This window comes from Schistocerca serialis, chromosome 9 (genome assembly GCF_023864345.2).
Source record: "Schistocerca serialis cubense isolate TAMUIC-IGC-003099 chromosome 9, iqSchSeri2.2, whole genome shotgun sequence".
Classification (NCBI taxonomy): Eukaryota; Metazoa; Arthropoda; class Insecta; order Orthoptera; family Acrididae; genus Schistocerca; species Schistocerca serialis.
In genome coordinates, this window is record NC_064646.1 from 146,590,028 (window position 1) to 146,609,402 (window position 19,375).

Genomic DNA, 19,375 nt, shown 5'->3' on the forward strand with positions numbered 1-19,375 from the left:
TTTTTGCATTTTTTCGGTGATGACAAGCGGTTGACATGCTTGTAAGTGTAGCATATAAAACAAGAATCGTGTGAAGCATTCGTAGACAGGTGCTAAAGTCGTAGTATGGCCGCAGGTGACGGTCGTATGACGGGTCTGTAGCCACAACAGGTTGGCATCAAAGTGAATACCGCTAACTGTAAGCACTCTGCTGTAGCCCCAGTGGCGCAATTGGTTAGCGCACGGTACTTATAAGGCAGTAGCCGTGAGCAATGCCGGGGTTGTGAGTTCGAGCCTCACATGGGGCATACTTTTATTTCGTAGCAGCTGACTATGGAAGCATCGGGACGCTAGATTTGAGATGTATCACGTACCTGAGAGACCATAAACGTGCGTGCACTGTAGTCAACGACTGCGTGTTCCTCGGTAGTATAGTGGTTAGTATCCCCGCCTGTCACGCGGGAGACCGGGGTTCGATTCCCCGCCGGGGAGATGCGATTTTTATATCGCGAAGGTTGTACGTGTGGCCCGAAGAAGCATTACCGTTGTGATCAAGGAATGTAATTGCTAAAAAATCGTAAGAAAGTCTGCGTCTTAGGAAGTGTTTCTCGTATTCTGCACACGACGTCGTCGTTTCACAACTCACAGGGTTTGCTGTCGACGCTGAATCAGCGCACCCCAAGATAAATGATCGAGCTCGAAGCACCCAAGAAAAAGAATGATTTTAGCAGAGCGTGGTTTCGATCCACGGACTTCTGGGTTATGGGCCCAGCACGCTTCCACTGCGCCACTCTGCTGTGCCGAGAGAAGCGCGCTCTTCGGTGCGTGACATGGGACACTTGGAAAAGCGTTGTCTGCGTCGCCTACCGTTTAATTAACTGTGTAGCATCTCCCAGCTTGACTTGTCTCGACTTTGCTCGACTGACGCTACGCTGACGCTTGCACGAAGCGATATTTACCGCGATCGTCTCGAGATGCAGCTGCGAGATGCTCAGGATTAACATTGCACTCCACGAAGGTGGAGACATTCGAATGCACTGCCTAGCTACGCGCCCGCAACTAACAAAATGCCGACCCTGCCAGGATTCGAACCTGGAATCTTCTGATCCGTAGTCAGACGCGTTATCCGTTGCGCCACAGGGCCACTGTTTGCGTTTTCTGCTACGAGGCGGGTGCACATCGCAAAGCAACGTGTTCTCCGTGGCTCGGCAATTGCATGTCATCCACTGACAACGGCGGCGCGGCCACTCTGGTCTTCCGCACGCTGCAGGGAGCTGCCACCAAGGAAGGCATCTCTCCTCCTGCTGCTCGGCCACGCAGCGCCTGCACAGCTTAGAGCTTGCCACACATCTGCCGTCGCTGTTGGACAGGTAGCGGAATGCAAGGCGCCCGTTTTTTTGCATTTTTTCGGTGATGACAAGCGTTTGACATGCTTGTAAGTGTAGCATATAAAACAAGAATCGTGTGAAGCATTCGTAGACAGGTGCTAAAGTCGTAGTATGGCCGCAGGTGACGGTCGTATGACGGGTCTGTAGCCACAACAGGTTGGCATCAAAGTGAATACCGCTAACTGTAAGCACTCTGCTGTAGCCCCAGTGGCGCAATTGGTTAGCGCACGGTACTTATAAGGCAGTAGCCGTGAGCAATGCCGGGGTTGTGAGTTCGAGCCTCACCTGGGGCATACTTTTATTTCGTAGCAGCTGACTATGGAAGCATCGGGACGCTAGATTTGAGATGTATCACGTACCTGAGAGACCATAAATGTGCGTGCACTGTAGTCAACGACTGCGTGTTCCTCGGTAGTATTGTGGCTAGTATCCTCACCTGTCACGCGGGAGACCGGGGTTCGATTCCCCGCCGGAGAGATGCGATTTTTATATCGCGAAGGTTGCACGTGTGGCCCGAAAAAGCATTACCGTTGTGATCAAGGAATGTAATTGCTAAAAAATCGTAAGAAAGTCTGCGTCTTAGGAAGTGTTTCTCGTATTCTGCACACGACGTCGTCGTTTCACAACTCACAGGGTTTGCTGTCGACGCTGAATCAGCGCACCCCAAGATTAATGATCGAGCTCGAAGCACCCAAGAAAAAGAATGATTTTAGCAGAGCGTGGTTTCGATCCACGGACCTCTGGGTTATGGGCCCAGCACGCTTCCACTGCGCCACTCTGCTGTGCCGAGAGAAGCGCGCTCTTCGGTGCGTGACATGGGACACTTGGAAAAGCGTTGTCTGCGTCGCCTACCGTTTAATTAACTGTGTAGCATCTCCCAGCTTGACTTGTCTCGACTTTGCTCGACTGACGCTACGCTGACGCTTGCACGAAGCGATATTTACCGCGATCGTCTCGAGATGCAGCTGCGAGATGCTCAGGATTAACATTGCACTCCACGAAGGTGGAGACATTCGAATGCACTGCCTAGCTACGCGCCCGCAACTAACAAAATGCCGACCCTGCCAGGATTCGAACCTGGAATCTTCTGATCCGTAGTCAGACGCGTTATCCGTTGCGCCACAGGACCACTGTTTGCGTTTTCTGCTACGAGGCGGGTGCACATCGCAAAGCAACGTGTTCTCCGTGGCTCGGCAATTGCATGTCATCCACTGACAACGGCGGCGCGGCCACTCTGGTCTTCCGCACGCTGCAGGGAGCTGCCACCAAGGAAGGCATCTCTCCTCCTGCTGCTCGGCCACGCAGCGCCTGCACAGCTTAGAGCTTGCCACACATCTGCCGTCGCTGTTGGACAGGTAGCGGAATGCAAGGCGCCCGTTTTTTTGCATTTTTTCGGTGATGACAAGCGGTTGACATGCTTGTAAGTGTAGCATATAAAACAAGAATCGTGTGAAGCATTCGTAGACAGGTGCTAAAGTCGTAGTATGGCCGCAGGTGACGGTCGTATGACGGGTCTGTAGCCACAACAGGTTGGCATCAAAGTGAATACCGCTAACTGTAAGCACTCTGCTGTAGCCCCAGTGGCGCAATTGGTTAGCGCACGGTACTTATAAGGCAGTAGCCGTGAGCAATGCCGGGGTTGTGAGTTCGAGCCTCACATGGGGCGTACTTTTATTTCGTAGCAGCTGACTATGGAAGCATCGGGACGCTAGATTTGAGATGCATCACGTACCTGAGAGACCATAAATGTGCGTGCACTGTAGTCAACGACTGCGTGTTTCTCGGTAGTATAGTGGTTAGTATCCCCACCTGTCACGCGGGAGACCGGGGTTCGATTCCCCGCCGGAGAGATGCCATTTTTATATCGCGAAGGTTGCACGTGTGGCCCGAAAAAGCATTACCGTTGTGATCAAGGAATGTAATTGCTAAAAAATCGTAAGAAAGTCTGCGTCTTAGGAAGTGTTTCTCGTATTCTGCACACGACGTCGTCGTTTCACAACTCACAGGGTTTGCTGTCGACGCTGAATCAGCGCACCCCAAGATTAATGATCGAGCTCGAAGCACCCAAGAAAAAGAATGATTTTAGCAGAGCGTGGTTTCGATCCACGGACCTCTGGGTTATGGGCCCAGCACGCTTCCACTGCGCCACTCTGCTGTGCCGAGAGAAGCGCGCTCTTCGGTGCGTGACATGGGACACTTGGAAAAGCGTTGTCTGCGTCGCCTACCGTTTAATTAACTGTGTAGCATCTCCCAGCTTGACTTGTCTCGACTTTGCTCGACTGACGCTACGCTGACGCTTGCACGAAGCGATATTTACCGCGATCGTCTCGAGATGCAGCTGCGAGATGCTCAGGATTAACATTGCACTCCACGAAGGTGGAGACATTCGAATGCACTGCCTAGCTACGCGCCCGCAACTAACAAAATGCCGACCCTGCCAGGATTCGAACCTGGAATCTTCTGATCCGTAGTCAGACGCGTTATCCGTTGCGCCACAGGGCCACTGTTTGCGTTTTCTGCTACGAGGCGGGTGCACATCGCAAAGCAACGTGTTCTCCGTGGCTCGGCAATTGCATGTCATCCACTGACAACGGCGGCGCGGCCACTCTGGTCTTCCGCACTCTGCAGGGAGCTGCCACCAAGGAAGGCATCTCTCCATCTGCTGCTCGGCCACGCAGCGCCTGCACAGCTTAGAGCTTGCCACACATCTGCCGTCGCTGTTGGACAGGTAGCGGAATGCAAGGCGCCCGTTTTTTTGCATTTTTTCGGTGATGACAAGCGGTTGACATGATTGTAAGTGTAGCATATAAAACAAGAATCGTATGAAGCATTCGTAGACAGGTGCTAAAGTCGTAGTATGGCCACAGGTGACGGTCGTATGACGGGTCTGTAGCCACAACAGGTTGGCATCAAAGTGAATACCGCTAACTGTAAGCACTCTGCTGTAGCCCCAGTGGCGCAATTGGTTAGCGCACGGTACTTATAAGGCAGTAGCCGTGAGCAATGCCGGGGTTGTGAGTTCGAGCCTCACCTGGGGCATATTTTTATTTCGTAGCAGCTGACTATGGAAGCATCGGGACGCTAGATTTGAGATGCATCACGTACCTGAGAGACCATAAATGTGCGTGCACTGTAGTCAACGACTGCGTGTTTCTCGGTAGTATAGTGGTTAGTATCCCCACCTGTCACGCGGGAGACCGGGGTTCGATTCCCCGCCGGGGAGATGCGATTTTTATATCGCGAAGGTTGCACGTGTGGCCCGAAAAAGCATTACCGTTGTGATCAAGGAATGTAATTGCTAAAAAATCGTAAGAAAGTCTGCGTCTTAGGAAGTGTTTCTCGTATTCTGCACACGACGTCGTCGTTTCACAACTCACAGGGTTTGCTGTCGACGCTGAATCAGCGCACCCCAAGATTAATGATCGAGCTCGAAGCACCCAAGAAAAAGAATGATTTTAGCAGAGCGTGGTTTCGATCCACGGACCTCTGGGTTATGGGCCCAGCACGCTTCCACTGCGCCACTCTGCTGTGCCGAGAGAAGCGCGCTCTTCGGTGCGTGACATGGGACACTTGGAAAAGCGTTGTCTGCGTCGCCTACCGTTTAATTAACTGTGTAGCATCTCCCAGCTTGACTTGTCTCGACTTTGCTCGACTGACGCTACGCTGACGCTTGCACGAAGCGATATTTACCGCGATCGTCTCGAGATGCAGCTGCGAGATGCTCAGGATTAACATTGCACTCCACGAAGGTGGAGACATTCGAATGCACTGCCTAGCTACGCGCCCGCAACTAACAAAATGCCGACCCTGCCAGGATTCGAACCTGGAATCTTCTGATCCGTAGTCAGACGCGTTATCCGTTGCGCCACAGGGCCACTGTTTGCGTTTTCTGCTACGAGGCGGGTGCACATCGCAAAGCAACGTGTTCTCCGTGGCTCGGCAATTGCATGTCATCCACTGACAACGGCGGCGCGGCCACTCTGGTCTTCCGCACTCTGCAGGGAGCTGCCACCAAGGAAGGCATCTCTCCTCCTGCTGCTCGGCCACGCAGCGCCTGCACAGCTTAGAGCTTGCCACACATCTGCCGTCGCTGTTGGACAGGTAGCGGAATGCAAGGCGCCCGTTTTTTTGCATTTTTTCGGTGATGAGAAGCGGTTGACATGATTGTAAGTGTAGCATATAAAACAAGAATCGTATGAAGCATTCGTAGACAGGTGCTAAAGTCGTAGTATGGCCACAGGTGACGGTCGTATGACGGGTCTGTAGCCACAACAGGTTGGCATCAAAGTGAATACCGCTAACTGTAAGCACTCTGCTGTAGCCCCAGTGGCGCAATTGGTTAGCGCACGGTACTTATAAGGCAGTAGCCGTGAGCAATGCCGGGGTTGTGAGTTCGAGCCTCACCTGGGGCATATTTTTATTTCGTAGCAGCTGACTATGGAAGCATCGGGACGCTAGATTTGAGATGCATCACGTACCTGAGAGACCATAAATGTGCGTGCACTGTAGTCAACGACTGCGTGTTTCTCGGTAGTATAGTGGTTAGTATCCCCACCTGTCACGCGGGAGACCGGGGTTCGATTCCCCGCCGGGGAGATGCGATTTTTATATCGCGAAGGTTGCACGTGTGGCCCGAAAAAGCATTACCGTTGTGATCAAGGAATGTAATTGCTAAAAAATCGTAAGAAAGTCTGCGTCTTAGGAAGTGTTTCTCGTATTGTGCACACGACGTCGTCGTTTCACAACTCACAGGGTTTGCTGTCGACGCTGAATCAGCGCACCCCAAGATTAATGATCGAGCTCGAAGCACCCAAGAAAAAGAATGATTTTAGCAGAGCGTGGTTTCGATCCACGGACCTCTGGGTTATGGGCCCAGCACGCTTCCACTGCGCCACTCTGCTGTGCCGAGAGAAGCGCGCTCTTCGGTGCGTGACATGGGACACTTGGAAAAGCGTTGTCTGCGTCGCCTACCGTTTAATTAACTGTGTAGCATCTCCCAGCTTGACTTGTCTCGACTTTGCTCGACTGACGCTACGCTGACGCTTGCACGAAGCGATATTTACCGCGATCGTCTCGAGATGCAGCTGCGAGATGCTCAGGATTAACATTGCACTCCACGAAGGTGGAGACATTCGAATGCACTGCCTATCTACGCGCCCGCAACTAACAAAATGCCGACCCTGCCAGGATTCGAACCTGGAATCTTCTGATCCGTAGTCAGACGCGTTATCCGTTGCGCCACAGGGCCACTGTTTGCGTTTTCTGCTACGAGGCGGGTGCACATCGCAAAGCAACGTGTTCTCCGTGGCTCGGCAATTGCATGTCATCCACTGACAACGGCGGCGCGGCCACTCTGGTCTTCCGCACTCTGCAGGGAGCTGCCACCAAGGAAGGCATCTCTCCTCCTGCTGCTCGGCCACGCAGCGCCTGCACAGCTTAGAGCTTGCCACACATCTGCCGTCGCTGTTGGACAGGTAGCGGAATGCAAGGCGCCCGTTTTTTTGCATTTTTTCGGTGATGACAAGCGGTTGACATGATTGTAAGTGTAGCATATAAAACAAGAATCGTATGAAGCATTCGTAGACAGGTGCTAAAGTCGTAGTATGGCCACAGGTGACGGTCGTATGACGGGTCTGTAGCCACAACAGGTTGGCATCAAAGTGAATACCGCTAACTGTAAGCACTCTGCTGTAGCCCCAGTGGCGCAATTGGTTAGCGCACGGTACTTATAAGGCAGTAGCCGTGAGCAATGCCGGGGTTGTGAGTTCGAGCCTCACCTGGGGCATATTTTTATTTCGTAGCAGCTGACTATGGAAGCATCGGGACGCTAGATTTGAGATGCATCACGTACCTGAGAGACCATAAATGTGCGTGCACTGTAGTCAACGACTGCGTGTTTCTCGGTAGTATAGTGGTTAGTATCCCCACCTGTCACGCGGGAGACCGGGGTTCGATTCCCCGCCGGGGAGATGCGATTTTTATATCGCGAAGGTTGCACGTGTGGCCCGAAAAAGCATTACCGTTGTGATCAAGGAATGTAATTGCTAAAAAATCGTAAGAAAGTCTGCGTCTTAGGAAGTGTTTCTCGTATTCTGCACACGACGTCGTCGTTTCACAACTCACAGGGTTTGCTGTCGACGCTGAATCAGCGCACCCCAAGATTAATGATCGAGCTCGAAGCACCCAAGAAAAAGAATGATTTTAGCAGAGCGTGGTTTCGATCCACGGACCTCTGGGTTATGGGCCCAGCACGCTTCCACTGCGCCACTCTGCTGTGCCGAGAGAAGCGCGCTCTTCGGTGCGTGACATGGGACACTTGGAAAAGCGTTGTCTGCGTCGCCTACCGTTTAATTAACTGTGTAGCATCTCCCAGCTTGACTTGTCTCGACTTTGCTCGACTGACGCTACGCTGACGCTTGCACGAAGCGATATTTACCGCGATCGTCTCGAGATGCAGCTGCGAGATGCTCAGGATTAACATTGCACTCCACGAAGGTGGAGACATTCGAATGCACTGCCTAGCTACGCGCCCGCAACTAACAAAATGCCGACCCTGCCAGGATTCGAACCTGGAATCTTCTGATCCGTAGTCAGACGCGTTATCCGTTGCGCCACAGGGCCACTGTTTGCGTTTTCTGCTACGAGGCGGGTGCACATCGCAAAGCAACGTGTTCTCCGTGGCTCGGCAATTGCATGTCATCCACTGACAACGGCGGCGCGGCCACTCTGGTCTTCCGCACTCTGCAGGGAGCTGCCACCAAGGAAGGCATCTCTCCTCCTGCTGCTCGGCCACGCAGCGCCTGCACAGCTTAGAGCTTGCCACACATCTGCCGTCGCTGTTGGACAGGTAGCGGAATGCAAGGCGCCCGTTTTTTTGCATTTTTTCGGTGATGACAAGCGGTTGACATGATTGTAAGTGTAGCATATAAAACAAGAATCGTATGAAGCATTCGTAGACAGGTGCTAAAGTCGTAGTATGGCCACAGGTGACGGTCGTATGACGGGTCTGTAGCCACAACAGGTTGGCATCAAAGTGAATACCGCTAACTGTAAGCACTCTGCTGTAGCCCCAGTGGCGCAATTGGTTAGCGCACGGTACTTATAAGGCAGTAGCCGTGAGCAATGCCGGGGTTGTGAGTTCGAGCCTCACCTGGGGCATATTTTTATTTCGTAGCAGCTGACTATGGAAGCATCGGGACGCTAGATTTGAGATGCATCACGTACCTGAGAGACCATAAATGTGCGTGCACTGTAGTCAACGACTGCGTGTTTCTCGGTAGTATAGTGGTTAGTATCCCCACCTGTCACGCGGGAGACCGGGGTTCGATTCCCCGCCGGGGAGATGCGATTTTTATATCGCGAAGGTTGCACGTGTGGCCCGAAAAAGCATTACCGTTGTGATCAAGGAATGTAATTGCTAAAAAATCGTAAGAAAGTCTGCGTCTTAGGAAGTGTTTCTCGTATTGTGCACACGACGTCGTCGTTTCACAACTCACAGGGTTTGCTGTCGACGCTGAATCAGCGCACCCCAAGATTAATGATCGAGCTCGAAGCACCCAAGAAAAAGAATGATTTTAGCAGAGCGTGGTTTCGATCCACGGACCTCTGGGTTATGGGCCCAGCACGCTTCCACTGCGCCACTCTGCTGTGCCGAGAGAAGCGCGCTCTTCGGTGCGTGACATGGGACACTTGGAAAAGCGTTGTCTGCGTCGCCTACCGTTTAATTAACTGTGTAGCATCTCCCAGCTTGACTTGTCTCGACTTTGCTCGACTGACGCTACGCTGACGCTTGCACGAAGCGATATTTACCGCGATCGTCTCGAGATGCAGCTGCGAGATGCTCAGGATTAACATTGCACTCCACGAAGGTGGAGACATTCGAATGCACTGCCTAGCTACGCGCCCGCAACTAACAAAATGCCGACCCTGCCAGGATTCGAACCTGGAATCTTCTGATCCGTAGTCAGACGCGTTATCCGTTGCGCCACAGGGCCACTGTTTGCGTTTTCTGCTACGAGGCGGGTGCACATCGCAAAGCAACGTGTTCTCCGTGGCTCGGCAATTGCATGTCATCCACTGACAACGGCGGCGCGGCCACTCTGGTCTTCCGCACTCTGCAGGGAGCTGCCACCAAGGAAGGCATCTCTCCTCCTGCTGCTCGGCCACGCAGCGCCTGCACAGCTTAGAGCTTGCCACACATCTGCCGTCGCTGTTGGACAGGTAGCGGAATGCAAGGCGCCCGTTTTTTTGCATTTTTTCGGTGATGACAAGCGGTTGACATGATTGTAAGTGTAGCATATAAAACAAGAATCGTATGAAGCATTCGTAGACAGGTGCTAAAGTCGTAGTATGGCCACAGGTGACGGTCGTATGACGGGTCTGTAGCCACAACAGGTTGGCATCAAAGTGAATACCGCTAACTGTAAGCACTCTGCTGTAGCCCCAGTGGCGCAATTGGTTAGCGCACGGTACTTATAAGGCAGTAGCCGTGAGCAATGCCGGGGTTGTGAGTTCGAGCCTCACCTGGGGCATATTTTTATTTCGTAGCAGCTGACTATGGAAGCATCGGGACGCTAGATTTGAGATGCATCACGTACCTGAGAGACCATAAATGTGCGTGCACTGTAGTCAACGACTGCGTGTTTCTCGGTAGTATAGTGGTTAGTATCCCCACCTGTCACGCGGGAGACCGGGGTTCGATTCCCCGCCGGGGAGATGCGATTTTTATATCGCGAAGGTTGCACGTGTGGCCCGAAAAAGCATTACCGTTGTGATCAAGGAATGTAATTGCTAAAAAATCGTAAGAAAGTCTGCGTCTTAGGAAGTGTTTCTCGTATTCTGCACACGACGTCGTCGTTTCACAACTCACAGGGTTTGCTGTCGACGCTGAATCAGCGCACCCCAAGATTAATGATCGAGCTCGAAGCACCCAAGAAAAAGAATGATTTTAGCAGAGCGTGGTTTCGATCCACGGACCTCTGGGTTATGGGCCCAGCACGCTTCCACTGCGCCACTCTGCTGTGCCGAGAGAAGCGCGCTCTTCGGTGCGTGACATGGGACACTTGGAAAAGCGTTGTCTGCGTCGCCTACCGTTTAATTAACTGTGTAGCATCTCCCAGCTTGACTTGTCTCGACTTTGCTCGACTGACGCTACGCTGACGCTTGCACGAAGCGATATTTACCGCGATCGTCTCGAGATGCAGCTGCGAGATGCTCAGGATTAACATTGCACTCCACGAAGGTGGAGACATTCGAATGCACTGCCTAGCTACGCGCCCGCAACTAACAAAATGCCGACCCTGCCAGGATTCGAACCTGGAATCTTCTGATCCGTAGTCAGACGCGTTATCCGTTGCGCCACAGGGCCACTGTTTGCGTTTTCTGCTACGAGGCGGGTGCACATCGCAAAGCAACGTGTTCTCCGTGGCTCGGCAATTGCATGTCATCCACTGACAACGGCGGCGCGGCCACTCTGGTCTTCCGCACTCTGCAGGGAGCTGCCACCAAGGAAGGCATCTCTCCTCCTGCTGCTCGGCCACGCAGCGCCTGCACAGCTTAGAGCTTGCCACACATCTGCCGTCGCTGTTGGACAGGTAGCGGAATGCAAGGCGCCCGTTTTTTTGCATTTTTTCGGTGATGACAAGCGGTTGACATGATTGTAAGTGTAGCATATAAAACAAGAATCGTATGAAGCATTCGTAGACAGGTGCTAAAGTCGTAGTATGGCCACAGGTGACGGTCGTATGACGGGTCTGTAGCCACAACAGGTTGGCATCAAAGTGAATACCGCTAACTGTAAGCACTCTGCTGTAGCCCCAGTGGCGCAATTGGTTAGCGCACGGTACTTATAAGGCAGTAGCCGTGAGCAATGCCGGGGTTGTGAGTTCGAGCCTCACCTGGGGCATATTTTTATTTCGTAGCAGCTGACTATGGAAGCATCGGGACGCTAGATTTGAGATGCATCACGTACCTGAGAGACCATAAATGTGCGTGCACTGTAGTCAACGACTGCGTGTTTCTCGGTAGTATAGTGGTTAGTATCCCCACCTGTCACGCGGGAGACCGGGGTTCGATTCCCCGCCGGGGAGATGCGATTTTTATATCGCGAAGGTTGCACGTGTGGCCCGAAAAAGCATTACCGTTGTGATCAAGGAATGTAATTGCTAAAAAATCGTAAGAAAGTCTGCGTCTTAGGAAGTGTTTCTCGTATTGTGCACACGACGTCGTCGTTTCACAACTCACAGGGTTTGCTGTCGACGCTGAATCAGCGCACCCCAAGATTAATGATCGAGCTCGAAGCACCCAAGAAAAAGAATGATTTTAGCAGAGCGTGGTTTCGATCCACGGACCTCTGGGTTATGGGCCCAGCACGCTTCCACTGCGCCACTCTGCTGTGCCGAGAGAAGCGCGCTCTTCGGTGCGTGACATGGGACACTTGGAAAAGCGTTGTCTGCGTCGCCTACCGTTTAATTAACTGTGTAGCATCTCCCAGCTTGACTTGTCTCGACTTTGCTCGACTGACGCTACGCTGACGCTTGCACGAAGCGATATTTACCGCGATCGTCTCGAGATGCAGCTGCGAGATGCTCAGGATTAACATTGCACTCCACGAAGGTGGAGACATTCGAATGCACTGCCTAGCTACGCGCCCGCAACTAACAAAATGCCGACCCTGCCAGGATTCGAACCTGGAATCTTCTGATCCGTAGTCAGACGCGTTATCCGTTGCGCCACAGGGCCACTGTTTGCGTTTTCTGCTACGAGGCAGGTGCACATCGCAAAGCAACGTGTTCTCCGTGGCTCGGCAATTGCATGTCATCCACTGACAACGGCGGCGCGGCCACTCTGGTCTTCCGCACTCTGCAGGGAGCTGCCACCAAGGAAGGCATCTCTCCTCCTGCTGCTCGGCCACGCAGCGCCTGCACAGCTTAGAGCTTGCCACACATCTGCCGTCGCTGTTGGACAGGTAGCGGAATGCAAGGCGCCCGTTTTTTTGCATTTTTTCGGTGATGACAAGCGGTTGACATGATTGTAAGTGTAGCATATAAAACAAGAATCGTATGAAGCATTCGTAGACAGGTGCTAAAGTCGTAGTATGGCCACAGGTGACGGTCGTATGACGGGTCTGTAGCCACAACAGGTTGGCATCAAAGTGAATACCGCTAACTGTAAGCACTCTGCTGTAGCCCCAGTGGCGCAATTGGTTAGCGCACGGTACTTATAAGGCAGTAGCCGTGAGCAATGCCGGGGTTGTGAGTTCGAGCCTCACCTGGGGCATATTTTTATTTCGTAGCAGCTGACTATGGAAGCATCGGGACGCTAGATTTGAGATGCATCTCGTACCTGAGAGACCATAAATGTGCGTGCACTGTAGTCAACGACTGCGTGTTTCTCGGTAGTATAGTGGTTAGTATCCCCACCTGTCACGCGGGAGACCGGGGTTCGATTCCCCGCCGGGGAGATGCGATATTTATATCGCGAAGGTTGCACGTGTGGCCCGAAAAAGCATTACCGTTGTGATCAAGGAATGTAATTGCTAAAAAATCGTAAGAAAGTCTGCGTCTTAGGAAGTGTTTCTCGTATTCTGCACACGACGTCGTCGTTTCACAACTCACAGGGTTTGCTGTCGACGCTGAATCAGCGCACCCCAAGATTAATGATCGAGCTCGAAGCACCCAAGAAAAAGAATGATTTTAGCAGAGCGTGGTTTCGATCCACGGACCTCTGGGTTATGGGCCCAGCACGCTTCCACTGCGCCACTCTGCTGTGCCGAGAGAATCGCGCTCTTCGGTGCGTGACATGGGACACTTGGAAAAGCGTTGTCTGCGTCGCCTACCGTTTAATTAACTGTGTAGCATCTCCCAGCTTGACTTGTCTCGACTTTGCTCGACTGACGCTACGCTGACGCTTGCACGAAGCGATATTTACCGCGATCGTCTCGAGATGCAGCTGCGAGATGCTCAGGATTAACATTGCACTCCACGAAGGTGGAGACATTCGAATGCACTGCCTAGCTACGCGCCCGCAACTAACAAAATGCCGACCCTGCCAGGATTCGAACCTGGAATCTTCTGATCCGTAGTCAGACGCGTTATCCGTTGCGCCACAGGGCCACTGTTTGCGTTTTCTGCTACGAGGCGGGTCCACATCGCAAAGCAACGTGTTCTCCGTGGCTCGGCAATTGCATGTCATCCACTGACAACGGCGGCGCGGCCACTCTGGTCTTCCGCACTCTGCAGGGAGCTGCCACCAAGGAAGGCATCTCTCCTCCTGCTGCTCGGCCACGCAGCGCCTGCACAGCTTAGAGCTTGCCACACATCTGCCGTCGCTGTTGGACAGGTAGCGGAATGCAAGGCGCCCGTTTTTTTGCATTTTTTCGGTGATGACAAGCGGTTGACATGATTGTAAGTGTAGCATATAAAACAAGAATCGTATGAAGCATTCGTAGACAGGTGCTAAAGTCGTAGTATGGCCACAGGTGACGGTCGTATGACGGGTCTGTAGCCACAACAGGTTGGCATCAAAGTGAATACCGCTAACTGTAAGCACTCTGCTGTAGCCCCAGTGGCGCAATTGGTTAGCGCACGGTACTTATAAGGCAGTAGCCGTGAGCAATGCCGGGGTTGTGAGTTCGAGCCTCACCTGGGGCATATTTTTATTTCGTAGCAGCTGACTATGGAAGCATCGGGACGCTAGATTTGAGATGCATCACGTACCTGAGAGACCATAAATGTGCGTGCACTGTAGTCATCGACTGCGTGTTTCTCGGTAGTATGTTGGTTAGTATCCCCACCTGTCACGCGGGAGACCGGGGTTCGATTCCCCGCCGGGGAGATGCAATTTTTATATCGCGAAGGTTGCACGTGTGGCCCGAAAAAGCATTACCGTTGTGATCAAGGAATGTAATTGCTGAAAAATCGTAAGAAAGTCTGCGTCTTAGGAAGTGTTTCTCGTATTCTGCACACGACGTCGTCGTTTCACAACTCACAGGGTTTGCTGTCGACGCTGAATCAGCGCACCCCAAGATTAATGATCGAGCTCGAAGCACCCAAGAAAAAGAATGATTTTAGCAGAGCGTGGTTTCGATCCACGGACCTCTGGGTTATGGGCCCAGCACGCTTCCACTGCGCCACTCTGCTGTGCCGAGAGAATCGCGCTCTTCGGTGCGTGACATGGGACACTTGGAAAAGCGTTGTCTGCGTCGCCTACCGTTTAATTAACTGTGTAGCATCTCCCAGCTTGACTTGTCTCGACTTTGCTCGACTGACGCTACGCTGACGCTTGCACGAAGCGATATTTACCGCGATCGTCTCGAGATGCAGCTGCGAGATGCTCAGGATTAACATTGCACTCCACGAAGGTGGAGACATTCGAATGCACTGCCTAGCTACGCGCCCGCAACTAACAAAATGCCGACCCTGCCAGGATTCGAACCTGGAATCTTCTGATCCGTAGTCAGACGCGTTATCCGTTGCGCCACAGGGCCACTGTTTGCGTTTTCTGCTACGAGGCGGGTCCACATCGCAAAGCAACGTGTTCTCCGTGGCTCGGCAATTGCATGTCATCCACTGACAACGGCGGCGCGGCCACTCTGGTCTTCCGCACTCTGCAGGGAGCTGCCACCAAGGAAGGCATCTCTCCTCCTGCTGCTCGGCCACGCAGCGCCTGCACAGCTTAGAGCTTGCCACACATCTGCCGTCGCTGTTGGACAGGTAGCGGAATGCAAGGCGCCCGTTTTTTTGCATTTTTTCGGTGATGACAAGCGGTTGACATGATTGTAAGTGTAGCATATAAAACAAGAATCGTATGAAGCATTCGTAGACAGGTGCTAAAGTCGTAGTATGGCCACAGGTGACGGTCGTATGACGGGTCTGTAGCCACAACAGGTTGGCATCAAAGTGAATACCGCTAACTGTAAGCACTCTGCTGTAGCCCCAGTGGCGCAATTGGTTAGCGCACGGTACTTATAAGGCAGTAGCCGTGAGCAATGCCGGGGTTGTGAGTTCGAGCCTCACCTGGGGCATATTTTTATTTCGTAGCAGCTGACTATGGAAGCATCGGGACGCTAGATTTGAGATGCATCACGTACCTGAGAGACCATAAATGTGCGTGCACTGTAGTCATCGACTGCGTGTTTCTCGGTAGTATGTTGGTTAGTATCCCCACCTGTCACGCGGGAGACCGGGGTTCGATTCCCCGCCGGGGAGATGCAATTTTTATATCGCGAAGGTTGCACGTGTGGCCCGAAAAAGCATTACCGTTGTGATCAAGGAATGTAATTGCTGAAAAATCGTAAGAAAGTCTGCGTCTTAGGAAGTGTTTCTCGTATTCTGCACACGACGTCGTCGTTTCACAACTCACAGGGTTTGCTGTCGACGCTGAATCAGCGCACCCCAAGATTAATGATCGAGCTCGAAGCACCCAAGAAAAAGAATGATTTTAGCAGAGCGTGGTTTCGATCCACGGACCTCTGGGTTATGGGCCCAGCACGCTTCCACTGCGCCACTCTGCTGTGCCGAGAGAAGCGCGCTCTTCGGTGCGTGACATGGGACACTTGGAAAAGCGTTGTCTGCGTCGCCTACCGTTTAATTAACTGTGTAGCATCTCCCAGCTTGACTTGTCTCGACTTTGCTCGACTGACGCTACGCTGACGCTTGCACGAAGCGATATTTACCGCGATCGTCTCGAGATGCAGCTGCGAGATGCTCAGGATTAACATTGCACTCCACGAAGGTGGAGACATTCGAATGCACTGCCTAGCTACGCGCCCGCAACTAACAAAATGCCGACCCTGCCAGGATTCGAACCTGGAATCTTCTGATCCGTAGTCAGACGCGTTATCCGTTGCGCCACAGGGCCACTGTTTGCGTTTTCTGCTACGAGGCGGGTGCACATCGCAAAGCAACGTGTTCTCCGTGGCTCGGCAATTGCATGTCATCCACTGACAACGGCGGCGCGGCCACTCTGGTCTTCCGCACTCTGCAGGGAGCTGCCACCAAGGAAGGCATCTCTCCTCCTGCTGCTCGGCCACGCAGCGCCTGCACAGCTTAGAGCTTGCCACACATCTGCCGTCGCTGTTGGACAGGTAGCGGAATGCAAGGCGCCCGTTTTTTTGCATTTTTTCGGTGATGACAAGCGGTTGACATGATTGTAAGTGTAGCATATAAAACAAGAATCGTATGAAGCATTCGTAGACAGGTGCTAAAGTCGTAGTATGGCCACAGGTGACGGTCGTATGACGGGTCTGTAGCCACAACAGGTTGGCATCAAAGTGAATACCGCTAACTGTAAGCACTCTGCTGTAGCCCCAGTGGCGCAATTGGTTAGCGCACGGTACTTATAAGGCAGTAGCCGTGAGCAATGCCGGGGTTGTGAGTTCGAGCCTCACCTGGGGCATATTTTTATTTCGTAGCAGCTGACTATGGAAGCATCGGGACGCTAGATTTGAGATGCATCACGTACCTGAGAGACCATAAATGTGCGTGCACTGTAGTCAACGACTGCGTGTTTCTCGGTAGTATAGTGGTTAGTATCCCCACCTGTCACGCGGGAGACCGGGGTTCGATTCCCCGCCGGGGAGATGCGATTTTTATATCGCGAAGGTTGCACGTGTGGCCCGAAAAAGCATTACCGTTGTGATCAAGGAATGTAATTGCTAAAAAATCGTAAGAAAGTCTGCGTCTTAGGAAGTGTTTCTCGTATTCTGCACACGACGTCGTCGTTTCACAACTCACAGGGTTTGCTGTCGACGCTGAATCAGCGCACCCCAAGATTAATGATCGAGCTCGAAGCACCCAAGAAAAAGAATGATTTTAGCAGAGCGTGGTTTCGATCCACGGACCTCTGGGTTATGGGCCCAGCACGCTTCCACTGCGCCACTCTGCTGTGCCGAGAGAAGCGCGCTCTTCGGTGCGTGACATGGGACACTTGGAAAAGCGTTGTCTGCGTCGCCTACCGTTTAATTAACTGTGTAGCATCTCCCAGCTTGACTTGTCTCGACTTTGCTCGACTGACGCTACGCTGACGCTTGCACGAAGCGATATTTACCGCGATCGTCTCGAGATGCAGCTGCGAGATGCTCAGGATTAACATTGCACTCCACGAAGGTGGAGACATTCGAATGCACTGCCTAGCTACGCGCCCGCAACTAACAAAATGCCGACCCTGCCAGGATTCGAACCTGGAATCTTCTGATCCGTAGTCAGACGCGTTATCCGTTGCGCCACAGGGCCACTGTTTGCGTTTTCTGCTACGAGGCGGGTGCACATCGCAAAGCAACGTGTTCTCCGTGGCTCGGCAATTGCATGTCATCCACTGACAACGGCGGCGCGGCCACTCTGGTCTTCCGCACTCTGCAGGGAGCTGCCACCAAGGAAGGCATCTCTCCTCCTGCTGCTCGGCCACGCAGCGCCTGCACAGCTTAGAGCTTGCCACACATCTGCCGTCGCTGTTGGACAGGTAGCGGAATGCAAGGCGCCCGTTTTTTTGCATTTTTTCGGTGATGACAAGCGGTTGACATGATTGTAAGTGTAGCATATAAAACAAGAATCGTATGAAGCATTCGTAGACAGGTGCTAAAGTCGTAGTATGGCCACAGGTGACGGTCGTATGACGGGTCTGTAGCCACAACAGGTTGGCATCAAAGTGAATACCGCTAACTGTAAGCACTCTGCTGTAGCCCCAGTGGCGCAATTGGTTAGCGCACGGTACTTATAAGGCAGTAGCCGTGAGCAATGCCGGGGTTGTGAGTTCGAGCCTCACCTGGGGCATATTTTTATTTCGTAGCAGCTGACTATGGAAGCATCGGGACGCTAGATTTGAGATGCATCACGTACCTGAGAGACCATAAATGTGCGTGCACTGTAGTCAACGACTGCGTGTTTCTCGGTAGTATAGTGGTTAGTATCCCCACCTGTCACGCGGGAGACCGGGGTTTGATTCCCCGCCGGGGAGATGCGATTTTTATATCGCGAAGGTTGCACGTGTGGCCCGAAGAAGCATTACCGTTGTGATCAAGGAATGTAATTGCTAAAAAATCGTAAGAAAGTCTGCGTCTTAGGAAGTGTTTCTCGTATTCTGCACACGACGTCGTCGTTTCACAACTCACAGGGTTTGCTGTCGACGCTGAATCAGCGCACCCCAAGATTAATGATCGAGCTCGAAGCACCCAAGAAAAAGAATGATTTTAGCAGAGCGTGGTTTCGATCCACGGACCTCTGGGTTATGGGCCCAGCACGCTTCCACTGCGCCACTCTGCTGTGCCGAGAGAAGCGCGCTCTTCGGTGCGTGACATGGGACACTTGGAAAAGCGTTGTCTGCGTCGCCTACCGTTTAATTAACTGTGTAGCATCTCCCAGCTTGACTTGTCTCGACTTTGCTCGACTGACGCTACGCTGACGCTTGCACGAAGCGATATTTACCGCGATCGTCTCGAGATGCAGCTGCGAGATGCTCAGGATTAACATTGCACTCCACGAAGGTGGAGACATTCGAATGCACTGCCTAGCTACGCGCCCGCAACTAACAAAATGCCGACCCTGCCAGGATTCGAACCTGGAATCTTCTGATCCGTAGTCAGACGCGTTATCCGTTGCGCCACAGGGCCACTGTTTGCGTTTTCTGCTACGAGGCGGGTGCACATCGCAAAGCAACGTGTTCTCCGTGGCTCGGCAATTGCATGTCATCCACTGACAACGGCGGCGCGGCCACTCTGGTCTTCCGCACTCTGCAGGGAGCTGCCACCAAGGAAGGCATCTCTCCTCCTGCTGCTCGGCCACGCAGCGCCTGCACAGCTTAGAGCTTGCCACACATCTGCCGTCGCTGTTGGACAGGTAGCGGAATGCAAGGCGCCCGTTTTTTTGCATTTTTTCGGTGATGACAAGCGGTTGACATGATTGTAAGTGTAGCATATAAAACAAGAATCGTATGAAGCATTCGTAGACAGGTGCTAAAGTCGTAGTATGGCCACAGGTGACGGTCGTATGACGGGTCTGTAGCCACAACAGGTT

General features: G+C 52.6%; 51 non-coding genes across 51 annotated transcripts; 23 read left to right on the forward strand and 28 right to left on the reverse strand.

Annotated features, from left to right (window-relative positions):
* Positions 1–195: 195 nt before the first annotated feature.
* Trnai-uau (transfer RNA isoleucine (anticodon UAU)) lies at positions 196–287 on the forward strand. Its single transcript is given in 2 exon segments — positions 196–233; positions 252–287. It is a non-coding gene; the product is annotated as a tRNA-Ile (tRNA).
* A 112-nt stretch (positions 288–399) lies between these two features.
* Positions 400–471, forward strand: Trnad-guc (transfer RNA aspartic acid (anticodon GUC)). The gene has a single exon. It is a non-coding gene; the product is annotated as a tRNA-Asp (tRNA).
* Positions 472–704: 233 nt separating this feature from the next.
* Positions 705–776, reverse strand: Trnam-cau (transfer RNA methionine (anticodon CAU)). Its single transcript has one exon. It is a non-coding gene; the product is annotated as a tRNA-Met (tRNA).
* Positions 777–1,050: 274 nt separating this feature from the next.
* Positions 1,051–1,123, reverse strand: Trnar-acg (transfer RNA arginine (anticodon ACG)). The gene has a single exon. It is a non-coding gene; the product is annotated as a tRNA-Arg (tRNA).
* Positions 1,124–1,568: 445 nt separating this feature from the next.
* Positions 1,569–1,660, forward strand: Trnai-uau (transfer RNA isoleucine (anticodon UAU)). The gene is given in 2 exon segments: positions 1,569–1,606; positions 1,625–1,660. It is a non-coding gene; the product is annotated as a tRNA-Ile (tRNA).
* A 417-nt stretch (positions 1,661–2,077) lies between these two features.
* On the reverse strand, positions 2,078–2,149 carry Trnam-cau (transfer RNA methionine (anticodon CAU)). Its single transcript has one exon. It is a non-coding gene; the product is annotated as a tRNA-Met (tRNA).
* A 274-nt stretch (positions 2,150–2,423) lies between these two features.
* Trnar-acg (transfer RNA arginine (anticodon ACG)) lies at positions 2,424–2,496 on the reverse strand. Its single transcript has one exon. It is a non-coding gene; the product is annotated as a tRNA-Arg (tRNA).
* A 445-nt stretch (positions 2,497–2,941) lies between these two features.
* Positions 2,942–3,033, forward strand: Trnai-uau (transfer RNA isoleucine (anticodon UAU)). The gene is given in 2 exon segments: positions 2,942–2,979; positions 2,998–3,033. It is a non-coding gene; the product is annotated as a tRNA-Ile (tRNA).
* Positions 3,034–3,450: 417 nt separating this feature from the next.
* Positions 3,451–3,522, reverse strand: Trnam-cau (transfer RNA methionine (anticodon CAU)). The gene has a single exon. It is a non-coding gene; the product is annotated as a tRNA-Met (tRNA).
* A 274-nt stretch (positions 3,523–3,796) lies between these two features.
* Positions 3,797–3,869, reverse strand: Trnar-acg (transfer RNA arginine (anticodon ACG)). Its single transcript has one exon. It is a non-coding gene; the product is annotated as a tRNA-Arg (tRNA).
* Positions 3,870–4,314: 445 nt separating this feature from the next.
* Positions 4,315–4,406, forward strand: Trnai-uau (transfer RNA isoleucine (anticodon UAU)). Its single transcript is given in 2 exon segments — positions 4,315–4,352; positions 4,371–4,406. It is a non-coding gene; the product is annotated as a tRNA-Ile (tRNA).
* Positions 4,407–4,518: 112 nt separating this feature from the next.
* Positions 4,519–4,590, forward strand: Trnad-guc (transfer RNA aspartic acid (anticodon GUC)). The gene has a single exon. It is a non-coding gene; the product is annotated as a tRNA-Asp (tRNA).
* A 233-nt stretch (positions 4,591–4,823) lies between these two features.
* Trnam-cau (transfer RNA methionine (anticodon CAU)) lies at positions 4,824–4,895 on the reverse strand. The gene has a single exon. It is a non-coding gene; the product is annotated as a tRNA-Met (tRNA).
* Positions 4,896–5,169: 274 nt separating this feature from the next.
* Trnar-acg (transfer RNA arginine (anticodon ACG)) lies at positions 5,170–5,242 on the reverse strand. Its single transcript has one exon. It is a non-coding gene; the product is annotated as a tRNA-Arg (tRNA).
* A 445-nt stretch (positions 5,243–5,687) lies between these two features.
* On the forward strand, positions 5,688–5,779 carry Trnai-uau (transfer RNA isoleucine (anticodon UAU)). The gene is given in 2 exon segments: positions 5,688–5,725; positions 5,744–5,779. It is a non-coding gene; the product is annotated as a tRNA-Ile (tRNA).
* Positions 5,780–5,891: 112 nt separating this feature from the next.
* On the forward strand, positions 5,892–5,963 carry Trnad-guc (transfer RNA aspartic acid (anticodon GUC)). The gene has a single exon. It is a non-coding gene; the product is annotated as a tRNA-Asp (tRNA).
* Positions 5,964–6,196: 233 nt separating this feature from the next.
* On the reverse strand, positions 6,197–6,268 carry Trnam-cau (transfer RNA methionine (anticodon CAU)). Its single transcript has one exon. It is a non-coding gene; the product is annotated as a tRNA-Met (tRNA).
* Positions 6,269–6,542: 274 nt separating this feature from the next.
* On the reverse strand, positions 6,543–6,615 carry Trnar-acg (transfer RNA arginine (anticodon ACG)). Its single transcript has one exon. It is a non-coding gene; the product is annotated as a tRNA-Arg (tRNA).
* A 445-nt stretch (positions 6,616–7,060) lies between these two features.
* Positions 7,061–7,152, forward strand: Trnai-uau (transfer RNA isoleucine (anticodon UAU)). Its single transcript is given in 2 exon segments — positions 7,061–7,098; positions 7,117–7,152. It is a non-coding gene; the product is annotated as a tRNA-Ile (tRNA).
* Positions 7,153–7,264: 112 nt separating this feature from the next.
* On the forward strand, positions 7,265–7,336 carry Trnad-guc (transfer RNA aspartic acid (anticodon GUC)). The gene has a single exon. It is a non-coding gene; the product is annotated as a tRNA-Asp (tRNA).
* Positions 7,337–7,569: 233 nt separating this feature from the next.
* Positions 7,570–7,641, reverse strand: Trnam-cau (transfer RNA methionine (anticodon CAU)). Its single transcript has one exon. It is a non-coding gene; the product is annotated as a tRNA-Met (tRNA).
* A 274-nt stretch (positions 7,642–7,915) lies between these two features.
* Positions 7,916–7,988, reverse strand: Trnar-acg (transfer RNA arginine (anticodon ACG)). The gene has a single exon. It is a non-coding gene; the product is annotated as a tRNA-Arg (tRNA).
* A 445-nt stretch (positions 7,989–8,433) lies between these two features.
* On the forward strand, positions 8,434–8,525 carry Trnai-uau (transfer RNA isoleucine (anticodon UAU)). The gene is given in 2 exon segments: positions 8,434–8,471; positions 8,490–8,525. It is a non-coding gene; the product is annotated as a tRNA-Ile (tRNA).
* Positions 8,526–8,637: 112 nt separating this feature from the next.
* Positions 8,638–8,709, forward strand: Trnad-guc (transfer RNA aspartic acid (anticodon GUC)). The gene has a single exon. It is a non-coding gene; the product is annotated as a tRNA-Asp (tRNA).
* A 233-nt stretch (positions 8,710–8,942) lies between these two features.
* Positions 8,943–9,014, reverse strand: Trnam-cau (transfer RNA methionine (anticodon CAU)). Its single transcript has one exon. It is a non-coding gene; the product is annotated as a tRNA-Met (tRNA).
* Positions 9,015–9,288: 274 nt separating this feature from the next.
* Trnar-acg (transfer RNA arginine (anticodon ACG)) lies at positions 9,289–9,361 on the reverse strand. Its single transcript has one exon. It is a non-coding gene; the product is annotated as a tRNA-Arg (tRNA).
* Positions 9,362–9,806: 445 nt separating this feature from the next.
* Positions 9,807–9,898, forward strand: Trnai-uau (transfer RNA isoleucine (anticodon UAU)). The gene is given in 2 exon segments: positions 9,807–9,844; positions 9,863–9,898. It is a non-coding gene; the product is annotated as a tRNA-Ile (tRNA).
* Positions 9,899–10,010: 112 nt separating this feature from the next.
* On the forward strand, positions 10,011–10,082 carry Trnad-guc (transfer RNA aspartic acid (anticodon GUC)). The gene has a single exon. It is a non-coding gene; the product is annotated as a tRNA-Asp (tRNA).
* A 233-nt stretch (positions 10,083–10,315) lies between these two features.
* Positions 10,316–10,387, reverse strand: Trnam-cau (transfer RNA methionine (anticodon CAU)). Its single transcript has one exon. It is a non-coding gene; the product is annotated as a tRNA-Met (tRNA).
* Positions 10,388–10,661: 274 nt separating this feature from the next.
* Positions 10,662–10,734, reverse strand: Trnar-acg (transfer RNA arginine (anticodon ACG)). Its single transcript has one exon. It is a non-coding gene; the product is annotated as a tRNA-Arg (tRNA).
* Positions 10,735–11,179: 445 nt separating this feature from the next.
* On the forward strand, positions 11,180–11,271 carry Trnai-uau (transfer RNA isoleucine (anticodon UAU)). Its single transcript is given in 2 exon segments — positions 11,180–11,217; positions 11,236–11,271. It is a non-coding gene; the product is annotated as a tRNA-Ile (tRNA).
* A 112-nt stretch (positions 11,272–11,383) lies between these two features.
* Trnad-guc (transfer RNA aspartic acid (anticodon GUC)) lies at positions 11,384–11,455 on the forward strand. Its single transcript has one exon. It is a non-coding gene; the product is annotated as a tRNA-Asp (tRNA).
* Positions 11,456–11,688: 233 nt separating this feature from the next.
* Positions 11,689–11,760, reverse strand: Trnam-cau (transfer RNA methionine (anticodon CAU)). The gene has a single exon. It is a non-coding gene; the product is annotated as a tRNA-Met (tRNA).
* A 274-nt stretch (positions 11,761–12,034) lies between these two features.
* On the reverse strand, positions 12,035–12,107 carry Trnar-acg (transfer RNA arginine (anticodon ACG)). Its single transcript has one exon. It is a non-coding gene; the product is annotated as a tRNA-Arg (tRNA).
* A 445-nt stretch (positions 12,108–12,552) lies between these two features.
* Positions 12,553–12,644, forward strand: Trnai-uau (transfer RNA isoleucine (anticodon UAU)). Its single transcript is given in 2 exon segments — positions 12,553–12,590; positions 12,609–12,644. It is a non-coding gene; the product is annotated as a tRNA-Ile (tRNA).
* Positions 12,645–12,756: 112 nt separating this feature from the next.
* Positions 12,757–12,828, forward strand: Trnad-guc (transfer RNA aspartic acid (anticodon GUC)). The gene has a single exon. It is a non-coding gene; the product is annotated as a tRNA-Asp (tRNA).
* Positions 12,829–13,061: 233 nt separating this feature from the next.
* On the reverse strand, positions 13,062–13,133 carry Trnam-cau (transfer RNA methionine (anticodon CAU)). The gene has a single exon. It is a non-coding gene; the product is annotated as a tRNA-Met (tRNA).
* A 274-nt stretch (positions 13,134–13,407) lies between these two features.
* Positions 13,408–13,480, reverse strand: Trnar-acg (transfer RNA arginine (anticodon ACG)). The gene has a single exon. It is a non-coding gene; the product is annotated as a tRNA-Arg (tRNA).
* A 445-nt stretch (positions 13,481–13,925) lies between these two features.
* Positions 13,926–14,017, forward strand: Trnai-uau (transfer RNA isoleucine (anticodon UAU)). The gene is given in 2 exon segments: positions 13,926–13,963; positions 13,982–14,017. It is a non-coding gene; the product is annotated as a tRNA-Ile (tRNA).
* Positions 14,018–14,434: 417 nt separating this feature from the next.
* Positions 14,435–14,506, reverse strand: Trnam-cau (transfer RNA methionine (anticodon CAU)). The gene has a single exon. It is a non-coding gene; the product is annotated as a tRNA-Met (tRNA).
* A 274-nt stretch (positions 14,507–14,780) lies between these two features.
* On the reverse strand, positions 14,781–14,853 carry Trnar-acg (transfer RNA arginine (anticodon ACG)). The gene has a single exon. It is a non-coding gene; the product is annotated as a tRNA-Arg (tRNA).
* A 445-nt stretch (positions 14,854–15,298) lies between these two features.
* Positions 15,299–15,390, forward strand: Trnai-uau (transfer RNA isoleucine (anticodon UAU)). Its single transcript is given in 2 exon segments — positions 15,299–15,336; positions 15,355–15,390. It is a non-coding gene; the product is annotated as a tRNA-Ile (tRNA).
* A 417-nt stretch (positions 15,391–15,807) lies between these two features.
* On the reverse strand, positions 15,808–15,879 carry Trnam-cau (transfer RNA methionine (anticodon CAU)). The gene has a single exon. It is a non-coding gene; the product is annotated as a tRNA-Met (tRNA).
* A 274-nt stretch (positions 15,880–16,153) lies between these two features.
* Trnar-acg (transfer RNA arginine (anticodon ACG)) lies at positions 16,154–16,226 on the reverse strand. The gene has a single exon. It is a non-coding gene; the product is annotated as a tRNA-Arg (tRNA).
* Positions 16,227–16,671: 445 nt separating this feature from the next.
* Trnai-uau (transfer RNA isoleucine (anticodon UAU)) lies at positions 16,672–16,763 on the forward strand. The gene is given in 2 exon segments: positions 16,672–16,709; positions 16,728–16,763. It is a non-coding gene; the product is annotated as a tRNA-Ile (tRNA).
* Positions 16,764–16,875: 112 nt separating this feature from the next.
* Trnad-guc (transfer RNA aspartic acid (anticodon GUC)) lies at positions 16,876–16,947 on the forward strand. The gene has a single exon. It is a non-coding gene; the product is annotated as a tRNA-Asp (tRNA).
* Positions 16,948–17,180: 233 nt separating this feature from the next.
* Positions 17,181–17,252, reverse strand: Trnam-cau (transfer RNA methionine (anticodon CAU)). Its single transcript has one exon. It is a non-coding gene; the product is annotated as a tRNA-Met (tRNA).
* Positions 17,253–17,526: 274 nt separating this feature from the next.
* Positions 17,527–17,599, reverse strand: Trnar-acg (transfer RNA arginine (anticodon ACG)). The gene has a single exon. It is a non-coding gene; the product is annotated as a tRNA-Arg (tRNA).
* A 445-nt stretch (positions 17,600–18,044) lies between these two features.
* On the forward strand, positions 18,045–18,136 carry Trnai-uau (transfer RNA isoleucine (anticodon UAU)). The gene is given in 2 exon segments: positions 18,045–18,082; positions 18,101–18,136. It is a non-coding gene; the product is annotated as a tRNA-Ile (tRNA).
* A 417-nt stretch (positions 18,137–18,553) lies between these two features.
* On the reverse strand, positions 18,554–18,625 carry Trnam-cau (transfer RNA methionine (anticodon CAU)). Its single transcript has one exon. It is a non-coding gene; the product is annotated as a tRNA-Met (tRNA).
* A 274-nt stretch (positions 18,626–18,899) lies between these two features.
* Positions 18,900–18,972, reverse strand: Trnar-acg (transfer RNA arginine (anticodon ACG)). Its single transcript has one exon. It is a non-coding gene; the product is annotated as a tRNA-Arg (tRNA).
* Positions 18,973–19,375: the final 403 nt, after the last annotated feature.